Source organism: Triticum dicoccoides, chromosome 6A, assembly GCF_002162155.2.
Source record: "Triticum dicoccoides isolate Atlit2015 ecotype Zavitan chromosome 6A, WEW_v2.0, whole genome shotgun sequence".
NCBI classification, from domain to species: domain Eukaryota; kingdom Viridiplantae; phylum Streptophyta; class Magnoliopsida; order Poales; family Poaceae; genus Triticum; species Triticum dicoccoides.
Window position 1 is genome coordinate 101,437,528 of NC_041390.1, and position 15,300 is coordinate 101,452,827.

At 49.5% G+C, this 15,300-nt stretch overlaps 1 long non-coding RNA gene across 5 annotated transcripts in view; it reads left to right on the top strand.

The window, feature by feature from the left end:
- Positions 1–10,671, top strand: part of LOC119315291 — a 35,041-nt gene extending 24,370 nt beyond the window's left edge. For 4 of the 5 annotated variants that reach the window (XR_005152670.1, XR_005152667.1, XR_005152668.1 and 1 more), the window contains 3 exons: positions 8,503–8,588; positions 9,719–9,887; positions 10,043–10,671. This is a non-coding gene — a long non-coding RNA (uncharacterized LOC119315291). Of the gene's footprint in view, positions 1–7,468; positions 7,860–8,502; positions 8,589–9,718; positions 9,888–10,042 lie in introns of those variants that run through there. The other variant, XR_005152669.1, reaches the window with a different exon arrangement.
- The last annotated feature ends 4,629 nt before the right edge of the window (positions 10,672–15,300 follow it).

The following is a 15,300-nucleotide window of genomic DNA, read 5'->3' on the forward strand; positions in this document are numbered from 1 at the left end:
TTGCGAAATATTTACATTACAAAAATAAAGGCCCTAGTGGGTGGACTTGTCGCTTAACAAAATTCAACAAAGGTAAAAAGCAGAACGGCTTCAAGCAGTGGCCACGTCAGGTTGCACGACCGCCGGCTCCTCCACGCTGACCCACGGGTTCGCCGAGGCGCCGGTGTCGTCCAGCCCGGCCTCGTCATCCGTGTAAGGACCCGACTCCTCGGAGCTGCCTGCCGGGTCATCGAGCGCCAGGCCAAAGTTGTCGGGTGGCACCTCTGGCCATCCTCCGTCTGTTCCACCTTGAACTCATCATGCGCGGCGAATGAGGTGAGGTAGCTGCCCCGCGCGACAATCTGGACCGCCTCCGTCTCCAGCTGGGCCTTTGCACCGGCTCGCTAGGCCGCTAGCTGGTTCAGGTTCAGGCCTGGATACCAGGACATGACGAAGCGCAGCGCCAAGTCCGTGCTGGCATGAGCCGCAGAGACGCACCACGTGTGGAGCCGCGCTGGCCCGGCCTCCAGCCAGCGTGCCAGCCTTGTAAAGGTGTTGGGCATAACCGCACCCGGCTAGAGGGCCGCCGCCATGCCCAACCCGGTCTCGGAAGAGCCTCGCCGTCTGCGTGTCCAGGGCCAGGGCCTTCAGGCGGGCCTCGATAGCGTGCATGATCAACGGAAAACTTCAGGCGGCGTGCGAGTCAGCTCCGGCACCCGCATCCACCTGGGTCGACCGGTGGGCGAGCACGGCTTCGTCCGCCGTGTCCCGCGTCTCCGGGAAGTACTCTGGCGAGCGTACAAGGGAAGCAGTCAGCCATGTAAAAACTCGGCCGGCTTGTAACCCGGCACGACAGGTGAAGTACTTACTGGCAAAGACCTTGTCCAGGTGCCGCGCCTCGCACAACACACCATGCCGCTCCAAGTCTCCGACGCGGCCGTGGGCTTCGAGCGCCTTCTCAAGCTTGGCGCGCTTGTCAATGGCCACCTTTAGCTCGTCGTCCTTGGCGGCGGCCGCCTTCTTGTGCTCGTCCTTCAGACAGGCGAGCTCCGCCTGGTGGGCCTCCGCCTTCAGCCGCTCCACCTCGGCTTGGAGCTGGTTCTTGTCACCGGCTAGCTGGTCACGCTGCTGGTCGGCTTCGGCAAGCCGGGCTTGGAGCTTCGGCACCCCGGCCACGGTGGCTGCGAGAGAAAACTTCAAGTCAGATGCCGGGAAGAAGAGAAAAATGCATTAATTCATAGTTGGCTCGAATTTCGGGGGCTACACCTAGTGGGCGCGCTCGCTTGCCCCCACCGAAAGCATGCAAACGTACCTACGGCAAGACAAAATGCTTCCTCCTTGGCGGCAAGCTGCGCCGTGACCTGGCGGTGCTTCTCCAGGAGCCGGTTGTGGAATCCAACCCGGAGGCCGTCCAGGTGCTGCAAGAAAGCAAGAATTAGCGAAGGCCACAAAAATGCATTAAGATTTGACCCAACTATTTCATAGTTGGCCCGAATCTCGAGGGCTACAACCAGACTACCCAGTGGGTGCGCTCGCGCGCCCCTACTGGCCAGCTGCAAAGGAAGACCAAGAGAAAAACTTACCACCACGTCAAGCCGGCCCTCGCGCCCACGGAGATGCTGGCGCACGACGTCCATCGCCGCCTCCTCCTTTCGCGCGTGGCCTGACCACGGTCTCGTCGGATCCGGCTCGGGGCTACCGCAACCCGGCGGCAGGGCCGCTCCTCGGCGCGGTTGGCGGCTGCCTGATCACCAAGGCGTGCTCGCCTCCCGCCGGCTCCTCCGCGGCCGGCATCGACCCCGCCGCTCCGCCCGGCGTCACCGTCACCTGCGGTGCTCCGGCCGGCGTCGCTTGCGGCGCTCTTTCCGCGTTGGATTCACCCGCTCCTCCGCCTCCTTCGACCTCTACCTACTCGACCACGTCGGTCCGGGGTGGGGTGTCATCATCGATCTCCATGACCTCCCGGTTGTCAACCGCCATCTCCGCCCGTTTGTCTGGGTTGCGCCCCTCATCCGTCGGGGGCTTGAAAACGGTCTCGCCGGGCGCCGTGCCCTCCGGCATCTCCGGCCAGGCCTGTTCTGCGGCCATCTGGTCCGCGGGGGTCTACCCCCTCGCTTCGGCAGCCCTCGCCCATGCCTGGGCCTCCGCCTCTTCCGCCGCTTATGTGGTCGCCGCCTCCGCCTCAAGGGCCTTGTTCCGGTCCCTCCAGGCACAGCGTTCTGTGTCCTCTGAGTCCAGGCCAAGGTCCTCCTCTGGCGGGTCCTTCACCCGGTCAATGGCGCTGCTCCGGGTCCACCCGGTCAATGGCGTTGCTCTGGGTCTTCCGGAACGAGAACTCGCCCCTGGATGCGGCTGTCGTAGCCGCCAACGCCAGGTCGAGGGGCGACCTGCGCATCGCGAAGAATGCAATCAAGCTGCAATTAGAAATCAATGAAGATACTCACCTGATCGCGGTCAGGATGGCTTGCCTCGCCGGCGTGGTCGGGATGACACGGCGCACCCTCTTGGCGGCCGTCTTGCCACGCGCGGTCGGCGCCTCCGTCGCGCGTTTCGATGTCGGCTTCGGCAACACCATGCTCTTCCCTTGTGGCCGGCTTGCCGCAGTCGGCCCGAGGGACGACCCGGCGTCGGTCATCTTCTTCGGCCGCCTTGGGGGGTCGACGGTGCCGTCTCCTCCTCGCAGGCGTGGCACCACTAGCGTGTGTCATGATCTCCACGTCGTCGTCCGACCAGTTTCGCAAGAGGTCTGGGTGCGGGGACTTGCCCGCGCGTCGCGCCGCACCGGTTTCAGTATCGGCCGGCTACGCGTCTGCCAGCTCCATGTTCTTGGCGAAGGATTCCGCCCCCTCCAAGCCGGCTTGCTCGACGGCCAGTACCTGCGCCCTCGTCGCATCACGCGTTTGCTGGATGGCGTTCAACATAACGTCCCTTGTCGCATCAGGACGGGGAAAAATATGGCACATCGCAAAGTACGGGGACCAGGGACTCATCGCCGGCGCCGGGTTCGCTTGGCTGTAGGGCGCCTTCCCGAACTACCAGTCAACAACCATCCCGGCCTTCGAGATGCTGTTGACCCGGTCAGCGATCTGCTTCCGCGTCAACCGTCGGCACGACATCCGGGTAGGGTCTTGGACGCCGGTCATCTCATCGATGAGGTGATCCCGGCGCTGCAGTGGCAGGACCTGGCGCGGGATGAAGGCGGCGACAAGATCTGTCCCTTTAAGCCCCTCGCGTGCCGTCATCTCCGCGATCCGGCTGCATAGGTTCAGCAGTCCCTGCGGCGGGCTCTTGGGCATATAGCCCCAGTTTATCTTGGCGAGCGGTTGCTCATTGATGAACCGGGGCAAGTTGATGGCGCACGTAGGAGTTCTGCCACTTCTTGGCAGAGTCCTCCAGGGGCATCTTGGGGAACAACCCGTTCGGCTGGATCGAGACGACGGTGGCCCCGCAGTCGGACATGGCCCCGGCCTCTGGCCCTTGCTGCTTGAGGAAGAAGAGTCGGCTCCAGAGCTCTACGTCTGGCTCCACTCCCAGGTAGCCTTCACATAGATTGGCGAAGCCGGAGAGTTGCAGCACCGCGTTCGTGCCCAAGTGGTGCGGCTGCAGCCCGAAGAAGGAAAGAAAGGCGCGGAAGAAGGTGCTCGCGGGGAGGCCAAACCCGCGCTTGAAGTGGCTGAAGAAGACCACGCGCTTGCCCTCCTGCGGCTGCGGCTCCCTCTCCCCTCCGGCCACGCGCGCGGCCACCTCCGCCGTTGACGACAGGCGCCTGGTGTCGCGGAGGTACTGAATATCGGCGGCGGAGACCTCGGACCCCTCCCATGAGCCCTTTGGCGGCGCCATCTGCGGAGCTCGTCAAAAGGTGCGGGGTGCGGTGGTCGGTGAACGTTTTGAGCGGCACCTAGCGTTCCAGCAAGTGGCGAGCTTGGGAGTTGAAGAAGGAGATGGAGGGCAAGATGAGGGGCGTGCGCGAGAGCGTTTCCGTCGCCCCCTCCCTCCGCTTTTATAACCACGGCGAGGCGTGGGATCGGCTGCGCCCACGATCCCACTCCCCCACATTATGTGGGCACGTTTTCCCCATGAATACCCCGGGAAGTGCAACCATCTGTGGCGGCCACAATAAATCCCTGCGCGTGGGCCGACGGCGCGGCGTGGCGGGGCCCAGCCCGCTAATGCGTCCCATCGTGCGTGTGGCCTGGCAGGGCCTCTCCGACCGCTGTTCACCATGTGGCGATTGCATCGGGCGGCGGTAGGCGCACCCCTTTCCCTTCAAAAACTCGGTAGATGCTTCGGTTTCCCTCCCGTACCGAGGTGCCGCGATCCGGCTTCTGGAAGCCGGCACACAGTGGGTGTTGGCGGACTCGGCAGCCCCAAGCTTCATCAACCCGGCCGCCTTCTCAAGGGGGTGAAACTGCGAAGGCCCCCCTCCCTCCCACTTGAAGCCGGCGGGCCTTCATAGCTTCGGGGACTACTGTCGGGGGGTTATACCTCAGGTAGGCAACGGAACCCGGATCCTTTCAAAAACATCAGGGCTTGCGATGCCCCTCAGTCCAGTACAACCCTGGTCGGCTTCCCAGCGCAACCCGGTTAGGCGCCGTGACTCGGCCAGCCGGATGGCGCATATGGCCGTATTATTAAACGAGTAAAAGGTTCAACAAAGTCTTCAGGTCTCAAAGGTAAACAAAGCTCACAAAGAGCAAAAACAGAAAAAGCCACAACTGGCTAGCATATAGAAGATAGGAAACTAAAGACCTATCCTATTACATGACCGCCATCCAAACTGATTGAAGATAGCCCGTGCTACCGTCTCCCACCGGATAGACCCAGTAACCATACGCTCCCTGGCATCCGTCGGAGTGAGTAGCGACCACATACAGATCAATGCAGTGGCCCGGAAAATAACCTGCAAGAAATGAAAATTTGTTGTTTTGTTAAAAACCATATCATTCCTGCAGTTCCAAACTGCCCATAATAAAGCACATACTCCTACACGAATCTGTCTCGCCGTTTCCGAATCTATTCCATCTAACCACGTCCCAAATAACGTGTTGATAGTATTCGGAAGAGTAATATTAAATGCTATGTGGACAGACCGCCATAGAATTTTTGCCATTGGGCAATCAAGAAAGAGGTGTTTGATGGATTCATTCTGATCACAAAAGCTACATCTTCTAGATCATGTCCAGTTGCGTTTTGCCAAATTGTCCTTAGTTAGAATGACTTGTTTATGGACAAACCACATAACACTTTAATTTTTAAAGGCACTTTGACTTTCCAAACATGTTTCGATCGAGGTATATGGCCAGTGTTAATAATATCTAGATACATGGACTTAACCGAAAACTCTCCATTCTTAGTGAGTTTCCAGTGTAACTGATCTGGCTGTTGAGAGAGGTGAACGTCCATCAATCTTCTCACAAGATGGAGCCAAGCTTCCCAACGGTTTCCCCGCTAAAGTCCTCCTGAATTGAATATTGAGAGGGTTGGACTGTAATACTGTTGCAACGTAAGCGCCTCTTCGCTGAACAATATTATAGAGAGAAGGATATTGAAGAGCAAGGGGCGTCTGCCCTAGCCATGTATCCTCCCAGAATCTCGTGGTAGTATCATTTCCAACTAAAAAAATTGTCCTGTTGAAGAAGACTAATTTCACTCTCATCAGTCCCTTCCAAAATGGTGAATCGGTCGGTCTGACCGTCACCTGGGATAGGGTTTTGGAATATAGGTACTTATTACGCAGAATTTGGGCCCATGTGGCATCGGTCTATACAGATAGCTTATACAGCCACTTGCTGAGAAGACATCTATTCTTCACCTCTAGATTCTCTATGCCGAGGCCCCCTTGGTCTTTTGGTCTACAATAATGTCCCATTTAGCGAGCCTGTACTTTTGTTTTAACTCATTGCTCTGCCAAAAGAAACGCGATCGATAGAAATCTAGTCTTTTCCGAACTCCAACTGGTACCTCGAAAAAGGACAAGAAAAACATAGGCATACTCGTGAGAACTGAATTAATGACAATTAGTCGGCCTCTGTATGACATAAGCTTGCCCTTCCAGCAGCTTAGTTTCTTTTCAAATCGATCCTCAATGCACTTCCATTCTGTGTTGGAAAGCTTGCGATGGTGATTTGGTATACCCAAATACGTAAAGGGCAAAGACCCCAATTCTCACCCAAACAGTTGTTTGTAAGCTTCTTGTTCGTCTCTAGCTCTTCCAAAGCAGAACAATTCACTTTTATGGAAGTTATTCTTTAACCCCGATAACTGTTCGAATAAGCATAACACAAGCTTCATGTTTCTTGCTTTTGCCAAATCATGCTCCATGAAGATGATAGTATCATCCGCGTACTGTAAGATGGACACACCTCCATCTACTAAATGCGGGACAAGGCCGCCTACTGAATGTTCCTTGGCTCTTCCTATTAGGATCGTCAAACATGTCTACCACAATGTTGAACAGAATCAGTGACATCGGGTCTCCCTGCCTCAGACCCTTGTGTGTCTGGAAATAATGACCTATGTCATCATTCACTTTGATTCCTACACTCCCTTTTTGTGTGAAAGCATCTACCTGGTTTCTCCAGGCCTGATTGAATCCTTTCATTCGCAATGCCTGCTGAAGAAATGGCCATTTTACCTTATCGTACGCTTTCTCAAAATCCACTTTAAAAATCTTTTTTTGGGGGAGAATTTCACTTCCCCGGCCTCTGCACCAACTAGGGATGCATACGGCCTTTTGTGTATGAGTGCTAGGATTTTTAATCTCGGTTACGCACCGAGCTTAGTCCTCAATAAATGTGTGAGTACCAGAAAAGCCTGGTCCTCAAGAATAAATCGGAACCTAAATTCGCCTCCGTGAGGATTTGAACCTAGGTATTGGGTTTGTACATCCACTCCTCCAACCAGTTGAGCTAGGCTCACTTCCCTAATTTTTGTGTGAAGACAGTTTATTTTACCTTCATTTATCTCATCCAAAATTACGGTTAGCCTCCTCTGTTTACCCTAAAAAATGTTGGTTTCGCCTATATATATCACTCGACTTACGGCCTTCTCCTGATTATTGCTTTTCACCATTCTCATAGGTGCCATGCAGGACTACACATTTCATTGCTTGTGTTATCCTGTAAGAAAATGAGATGTAACCAGCAAAGCCTTTCAAACATGTGCTGCAAGAGGCATCAAAAACAAGGCACAGCTTCTCGCTCAGCTTGTTTATTTTCTATTTACTGTTTTTGTATCGGTTTCATTATTTGTTCTAGAATCTGCAGCTCAACTCAGTTTATATATGATTTTACTCCCAAAAAGAATTTGATTATGTTTGTTCTTTCAGCTTTAGGCAAATCTATGCCTTGATTATGAATTTAAACATGTTGTTTTCATGACTCTTGAGTCTGCCACTCCGTCTACCACTGGGATCACACCAATTGGTAATTAGCCGATGAATATATAAATTCCTGGATCTAATATGTCATCTGCTGCTGTACTAATTAGGTATCAAGTGAGCCTTCAAGTTCTGACACAATGTCGAACATCCCTCTTTAAGCGAAAGTCTGGTTGGCAATATGACTAGCCACCCAGCATGTATTACTTTCCTTTTTTTAGAAGCTCAAGGTTGTTGGTAAATTTCTACCAAGCAATGATTTGTGAGCTCTAGTGAGAATACAAACATTGAGGTGGGGGTGGAGATGCGGGTCATCAGGAGACGGGAAGCACTGCAGTCGATGCAGAGCACCGGCAATGGCGCTGTTATCCTCGCACGATTCGTCAGATCCAACCTTGCGCCCGTGCCAGCTTTTGATGGGGCCGTCACTGCAGGGATGCCCATGCTCACCGACCACTAGCGCTCCATTGTGGTGCTCAGCCTCTGCAACTGCGGCCCAATGGTGGGTCCATCGGGCATTCATTCCTCTTTGAATCGCACACATTCGAATTCGTTGTCGTTTTTCCATGTATGCATGATTAGTGTAGAATCCTGGTAGGGCTCCTTGATCGGAAGTGCCATCGCGGGTGTGGGATTTGTGCAAAAGCTCATCTGATCGCTGTGTTTGGATGGTTGCTTTGCATTGGTCAACTTTTGGTTGTAGAGATTCTGATTGGGTTTAACCTTGGGCACGGGTGTATAGCTTGGCACCATGTTACTGTGCTTTGTGGTGGACACACTTGCTGCAAGCCACGCAGTCAACAATGCCCAGCGCCAGTCGCCGGAAGCCCTCCTTTGTCAGCTGATTCCGTTCTTTTTTGTGGGCATACTTACTATATCTGAATTTTGAGCCGCGCATGTTGAAAATTTTGAGGTTACTATACTGCAGAGGAGCCATGCATCTTGTGGTTATTAAAGGGAACCACATCTGAATTTTTCGGCTGCATGTTTCAGGGTTATGTACTAGAAAGGATGAAACAAAAGGAGTCCGTTTATTTTAGTTTTCAAGGAGAAATATTGCAGTTATTGCGTGTATATCCAAAGCACAAAATGTCTCCTTGCATCCTTGGACAATTCTTTCTGATCTTGTGTGTATGTTTTTGCAGAGTTTGGTAATGCAAGAAGACGCATGTCTTCAATAGTGGACGTAATGCACCAAAGGAAATACAGTATATAATGTTTGGATTGACAGGTACAAACAATTTAACTTACAACTAAGGAGTTTGTACCATGTTTGGGGAATGCAATACTAACCTCACAGTATTCATCTGAGCAAATGTGAATAAAATTTGGAATAGCAAAATTCTTCAGAGGAATGTGGCTATTTGTCAATTTGTCTGAGCAGATTGGAAAGGAGTTGGTTTATATTTTTATGATTTGCAACCTCCGTTCTGCTGCAATGTTTAGCAGGTGTGCATGATGTTTAATACGCGGTTTTGGTAGTTTTCCTTTCTTTTACTCGAATCCTTGGTGGATTGTTCTCACTAGGAACCATGAGGCTTTTTATTTATTTTTCAAGACAACCATTCTATCCCAGTTGGGTTTATGAAATGAAATAGGTATGTCTCGGTAGTATAGAATAAACGGCTGGGTTATATACACTAATTCTGATTATGACAAAAGATTAGGTGATCCTCAATTAAAAGGACGAACTATAGTAGTGGTTCGTCCAATAACTAGGTCGTTAACAAATATAACTCCGTAATTACTTCTCAGTATGATATGAGGTCATCAGTACATACAGCATACTAACGGCCAGAAGAATATGTCAACAAGCGAAACCGAAGGGAACCAATTCTTGAAAAGTTCGCTGCGTCTGTCCCAGTCTCTCTGTCATTATCGAGGTACACTCACACCAGTTTCTGCAAGGCAGCAGGGAGATAATAAACTTCAGTTGTCGTGCAGCAAGCAGCTGTAATCTACATAAATCCCTGAGCACACTGGGTGAGGTGCTACAACCAAAACACAAAAGAAGAAAAATTGGCGGCAAGAAATTTGATAATCCTCTAATGTAAAATCAAGTTACCAAATGCAACAACAGTCACAATATAGAGTATGGAACAACTACAATCACAATTTGAGTATGGAACTCTGGAGTTTCTTGGGTAACAAAACAATCACGAGATGGTACAAGAAAATATAATTGCTCCATGAATTGGAAATTTCAAATTCATTTTATCCAACAGACTGATACTTATGCTATAGGAGTACTTTTTTTTTCTTGATTGCCCGATATATTCTGAAATTTGGTTGAGTAACAGAGTTCATCCAAACAAATCATTGTACATTGGTGCTAAACATAATTGAGACACATGGAATTAGGTGGCGAACAGGTTCACACGGCACCGGCTGAACCACCGATCCATGACGGCCTCCGCGTTTGCATGCCTGCTAGCCGCCGAGGTGGAGGACCATGCAGAAGCTGGTGAGTTTGATGAACCAGCAGCCGAAGGCGCATTCATCATATGGAATGTTTCAATACTTTGTTAAGGTTGTTATGATCTTCTCTAATTCTCCTATAAAAACAAGTATAGAAAAGCTAGCTCACCTTGCTAATTTCACTTCTCATCTTCTCCTAACTTTGTTATATTCTTATTCCTGATACTTACATCTTGACTAAAGGTTTGAACATGTTCTTTCTTCCAGGTTGTTCCCACTGTATTCTCATTCCTCTCCAATTATGGGCCCGTTCTGCAATGCTCCAGCTCCAAGCTTCCTCAACTTCACAAATGAAGCTGAGGCGAACGCTCTGGCTCCTGGAAGCTGGAATTGAGAAGCTAGCGATCTGTCTTAGTGTAAAAAAGGAGAAGATGGGGAAGCAGCTCTTTTCCAGATCCGTGAAAGGAAGAAGTTGGAGTTGAGGGCAAATTACGCTGGGTTGCCACCGCCAAGTGACTCTCAGCGTACTAGTTCAAGTTTCTTTGCCGAACTCCCTCTCGCATGCGTTGGCAATTTGTATTGGGCCCCAACCTGGCCTGCCAATCCCGTCAAATGGGCTGGCAGCCTCGTGCGTATCGACCGAAAGCGGAAGCTGAGTTGCCGAACGCTTTCCAAGTCGCCACCAGAAGCGAGAAGTCGTGCGAGAAGCTGAATTTAGGAAGTTTTGGAGAAGCTAGGCCTGTTTCAGAACAGGCCCTATGTTGTGGCTGTCCCTTGTGTGCACAAGCATACCCATGTGTGTAGACGAACATATATTTGTGTGATTTGAACAATTTTCAAGATGTTATTTTATGATATAACATTTCAGAAGTAATGAGAGTGTTTGGTTCGCTCTTGCTTTTTGCGCCAAGGGCGCAAGTATGTTAAATATGGAAGAATTAGGCAGGTGAATCAGTTACAGTAGCATCAACCATCAATTATACAACAAGTGCTGAGACCTGACATGTTGTAATCGCATCAGTACACAGAGCAATTACAAGAATCAGTGAACAGTCGTTGCATGTTTCATTATAGATCGATCAAAACTTTATTCAGTGATGAGAACAACACATGGATCAAGCTCCAACCACAAGGACACAGTATGCAAAAGTCAAATAGTATCTGACACTCTTCATACATAACATATTATGAGAAGTTCATTCCCCTCAATAAATAAATAAATTATGACAAGTTCATGATTTTTCTGTAACGAACAAGTGAACTTCAGCAGAAAAGAATGATACCCAATCATAGCATTGCGACTTACAGACACCAAAACGATCCTTGCTGCACTGTCCTACAGCCATCTCAACTCTATCGTGACACAAATGGCAATGTGTTGGGGTTCTATATAAATCAGTCAAATCACATAATAAATTTCGTTCGATATAGAAGATGCGTTTTATAGATGCCCAAATCTTGAATGCCAACAGGGACGAGCCACAAACAACACATGGTGACGAATTTTTAAGATGCAGATGGTAGAACAAGATTAATCATCAGCCGCGACTAGGAAACCATACCCAATTCCCCCAAAACGTGGTCCAAATCAAATGGCAAGCAGAGAGTTGTACAGTAGTTATATTATAGGCGTCGAATTTACCAGAGCCGGGCGAACACATACCATAGGTTCAACATAAGATGGATCACAGTATCAACATAATAAACATGGACAGGTGAATAAGGCAGATGGGCACAACGAGCTAATAAGAAACCAACCAACTTTGCTGCATACAAGCTTGAATAGATGGGACAGATATGATGTTGAACGGCTAGGCTCAGCAGCATCATATAAAATCCCCAAGTTCTTCGGAATAACGGAGGATCCCGTCCTCGCTGCTGGCGAAGCGGAAGCGGCTGAAGTCAATCTTGTTCCACTCTTCCCTCAGCTCCTCCCAAAATTTGCCACTGTTGTCATAGTAGTCTTCGTCAACCTCGGCGTACCCCTTCTCGATCAGATCCTTGCGGACCTTGGCCTGCAACTCTCCAAACCTGTCATCGGCCTCCTTGTCGTTCCCCGGCGGCAGCTCCTTGTCCAGCTCCTCGCTTCTCTTGATCATATCAGCGGGGGATATTGTGGACGGAAGGATGTGGATGTTGGGGGGCTCCCACTTGTCGGCCAAGATCAGCCTTATGTCGTTTTTCAGCAGACGAACCTTGCCTGGGGCGGCCACGTCCCTGTACTCGGGCTTGGACTGCTCCAGCGCCCTCTCCACCGCGGCGTCCAGCTCCGTAGGACTCAAGCTGGCGGCCTCGGGGAAGCTTAGCAGCGCCGCCCTGAGTGCCGGCCGGTGCTTCGCGAACTCAGACTCCCAGTCGTAATCATCCTCGTCCTCGTATTCAGAGTCGTAGTCAGACCCAGACCCATACTCGTAATCATCCTCGTCGTCGTCGTAGCCGTCGTAGTCAGCGTCGTCTTGGTAATCAAGACCTGCTGCTTCCTCGTCATCGCAACCTTCCTGATCATCGGCCTCGGCCTGAGGCTCGGAAACCGGCTCCTCGATCTGAGCCTCCGCCTGAGGCTCGGTGGTGCACCGCTCCGGCGTGCGCACCCCGTCGGTGGCCGACGTCTGCTGCGCGGGGCTGGGGGAAGTCTCCTCGGCGGTCGCTGCCTTCTGCTCGGAACCTTCTTCGCCGGCCATCGGCGTTCTTCGTGTGATCAGGTGCGCCTCGCTAAGTTCTTTTATTTTTCACAACACCTCGCCAAAGTATCTGTGGCTCCGAGAAGGGGTATTTGTGTAGGAGGAGGAGGAGCTGGAAAATCACGCGACCGGCGTTTTCCTATTGGGCTTTTGACGCAGCCAGCCCACGTACACTTTTTTTTCTCATTGGTCTTGGAAACCTTTTTTTTAGGATCGGTATTGGAAACCTTCTAAGAGCCAGGGACGGTTTTTCACAAATTCGTTAATTTTTACCTCAAATATTCGGTTTTTTCAACTTTTCCTTTTCTTTTTCATTATTTTTCTTTATTTTTCTCAAATTTGTAAATGCCGACTCAAATTCATGAACTTGTTTTCAATTTTTGTGAACATTTACAATCAACGAATTTTTTCCAAAGTCGCGAACAATATTCAAATGTCTGAATATTTTTTTTCAAATTTGTGAATAGTTTTAAATTTCGTGTCATTTTTTAAATTCACGAATCTTTTTTTAAATTCATAAACCCTTTTCAAATTCATGAACCTTTTTCAATGTCTTGACTATTTTTTAAAACCGTGAACACTTTTTTAATCCATGAACTTTTTTAAAATCCGCAAATATTTTCCAAATTGATTATTGCTTTCAGAATTCATGAACGTTTTTTTTTCAAATCCTTGAACATTTTTCAATTAAGTGAAGTTTTCTCATATCCGTGAATATTTTTCAAATTAGTAAACATTTTTCAAAATCATGTTTTTTTTCTCAAATTCATGAATGTTTTCCAATTTTTGTAAATATTTTGAAATATGTGATTTTTCCAAATTCACAGGCATTATTCAAACCCATGAACTTTTATTTTAGATCAGTTAAATTTTCTCAATCCATGCACTTTTTTAAAATTCATTTTTTTCAAAATAGTCAAATTATTCTAATTTGTGATATATTTTGAAACTGAGGAAAAACAAGAAAATTTTTCCCAGGACAAAGTCCAGCAAGTATGAAAAAATTGGGAAAACAAAATAGCGATCGAGCAGGGACGAGGAACGAGCAAGCGTGGCCAAAAGGCTTATTAGGTTGTGGCGCATGCATCGCGTTTGTGCGTTGCAGCCTTGCAGGAGCAACAGGGGCTTAACACAATGATTAGGAGCTCTCTCCAGATCGTCACGAACTGTTTCACGCCCGGGCTCCAATTGGGCCAGCATCTGGTTTCTATAAAAAATGACACCTACTTCGGTCAAAATCACTAATTAAGAAATACTCGTTGCAAAGAACACTTCACTTTCCCAAGTCGCGACAAGTGGTGTACATGCAACGCGCCACTTGTCGCAACTTAAGAGTTTTCCCTTTTTTCATAAATTGTTTATTCAAAACGTATTATCTCTTAAACCGTGCGTCCAAATCTCGAACCGTTTTCATCACTGGATTCCTCGCGTCGAGATCTTCAAAACTAGATCCCATGTTGATAGGTTTTGACAAACTTTTTTTTCACGAAAAAACTAGACGAAAAAAACTGGGCGAAAAAATCAAACCGGAAGCACGGTTTTTTTTCTCTTTCCAAAAGAAGCACGCCCGTGCCTCTCGTGAAATCACAACCGTGCCTTTCGTGGAAGGAAAAAAAAACAGAAAACACATTTTTTTCGTTTCCGAGAGGCACGGCCGTGACTCTCGCGAAAGCAAAACCGTGACTCTCGCGAAAAAAAACGCGTATTTTTTTCTTTTCCTAGAGGCACGGCCGTGACTTTCGCGAAAGTACAACCGTGCCTCTCGCGGAAGCAAAACCGTGACTCTCACGAAAGAAAAAAAAACAGATAACACATTTTGTTTTTCCCTTTCCTAGAGGCACGGCCGTAACTTTCGCGAAAACACAACCGTGCCTCTCGCGGAAGCAAAGTCGTGACTCTCACGAAAGAGAAAAAAATAGAAAACGCGTTTTGTTTTTCCCTTTTCCGAGAGGCACGGCCGTGACTCTCGCAAAAGCACAACCGTGCCTCTCTCGGAAGCAAAACCGTGACTCTCGCGAAAGAAAAAAAAACAGAAAACACGTTTTTTTTCGTTTCAAAAAGGTACGACCGTGACTCTCGCGGAAGAAAAGCCGTGACTTTCGCGAAAGGAAAATAAAAGAAAACGCGCTTTTTTGCGCAATTTTTTTTTGAAATTTTTTTTGATCGAAAAGTTAAGAAAGACCAGGGGAAAACCAAAACGTCGAAACCCCCCAGAAAAACCGTTTAAAAAGCCAAAAAACGTGCAAAAAAATAAAAAACAAAATCCGAAGGAAGCGTCCAGAGCGCGACACGTCGCGAATTGCTGAGAGCGCGCCAAGTAGTCCTAGCCATCTTAGGCCCGGCCCTGTCGGCACACCCAGGCCCGCCCGTAAAATCCAGGGCCTAGGCCTGATGGGCTTGCCCGTGGGCCAGGCTTGGGCCTAAGTTTTGAGCCCACCTGCAGGGCCTAGACGGGCTTGGACTTGGCATATTGGCATTTTAAGGAAGAGGCCCAGCCCATGACCCTAAGCCCTAAGGGCTATTCAGGGCTTTTTACCATATGGGCCGGGCTTGGGTTTGAAAACTAGGCCCGATGGTAGGGCTTGGGAGGGCCTAGGCCTTAGTTTTCTGTCGTGGGCTTTTTTAGGTCTGACCCAAGCCCGGCCCGGCCCGGCCCATGGCCAGATATAGCGCCAAGTGACGCTGATTGTTGCGAGGTTCTCGAAGGAGCGCTTGTTAACTAGTTGCTCCCTACTCCGGTTGTTATTATACTTATCAACGAAGTTAGGGTACCACCTTCCGTGGTCATCCCGCGTTGCTTCCACCCACCACATAATGGCACAACATCACGCGTCAAGGTTGATC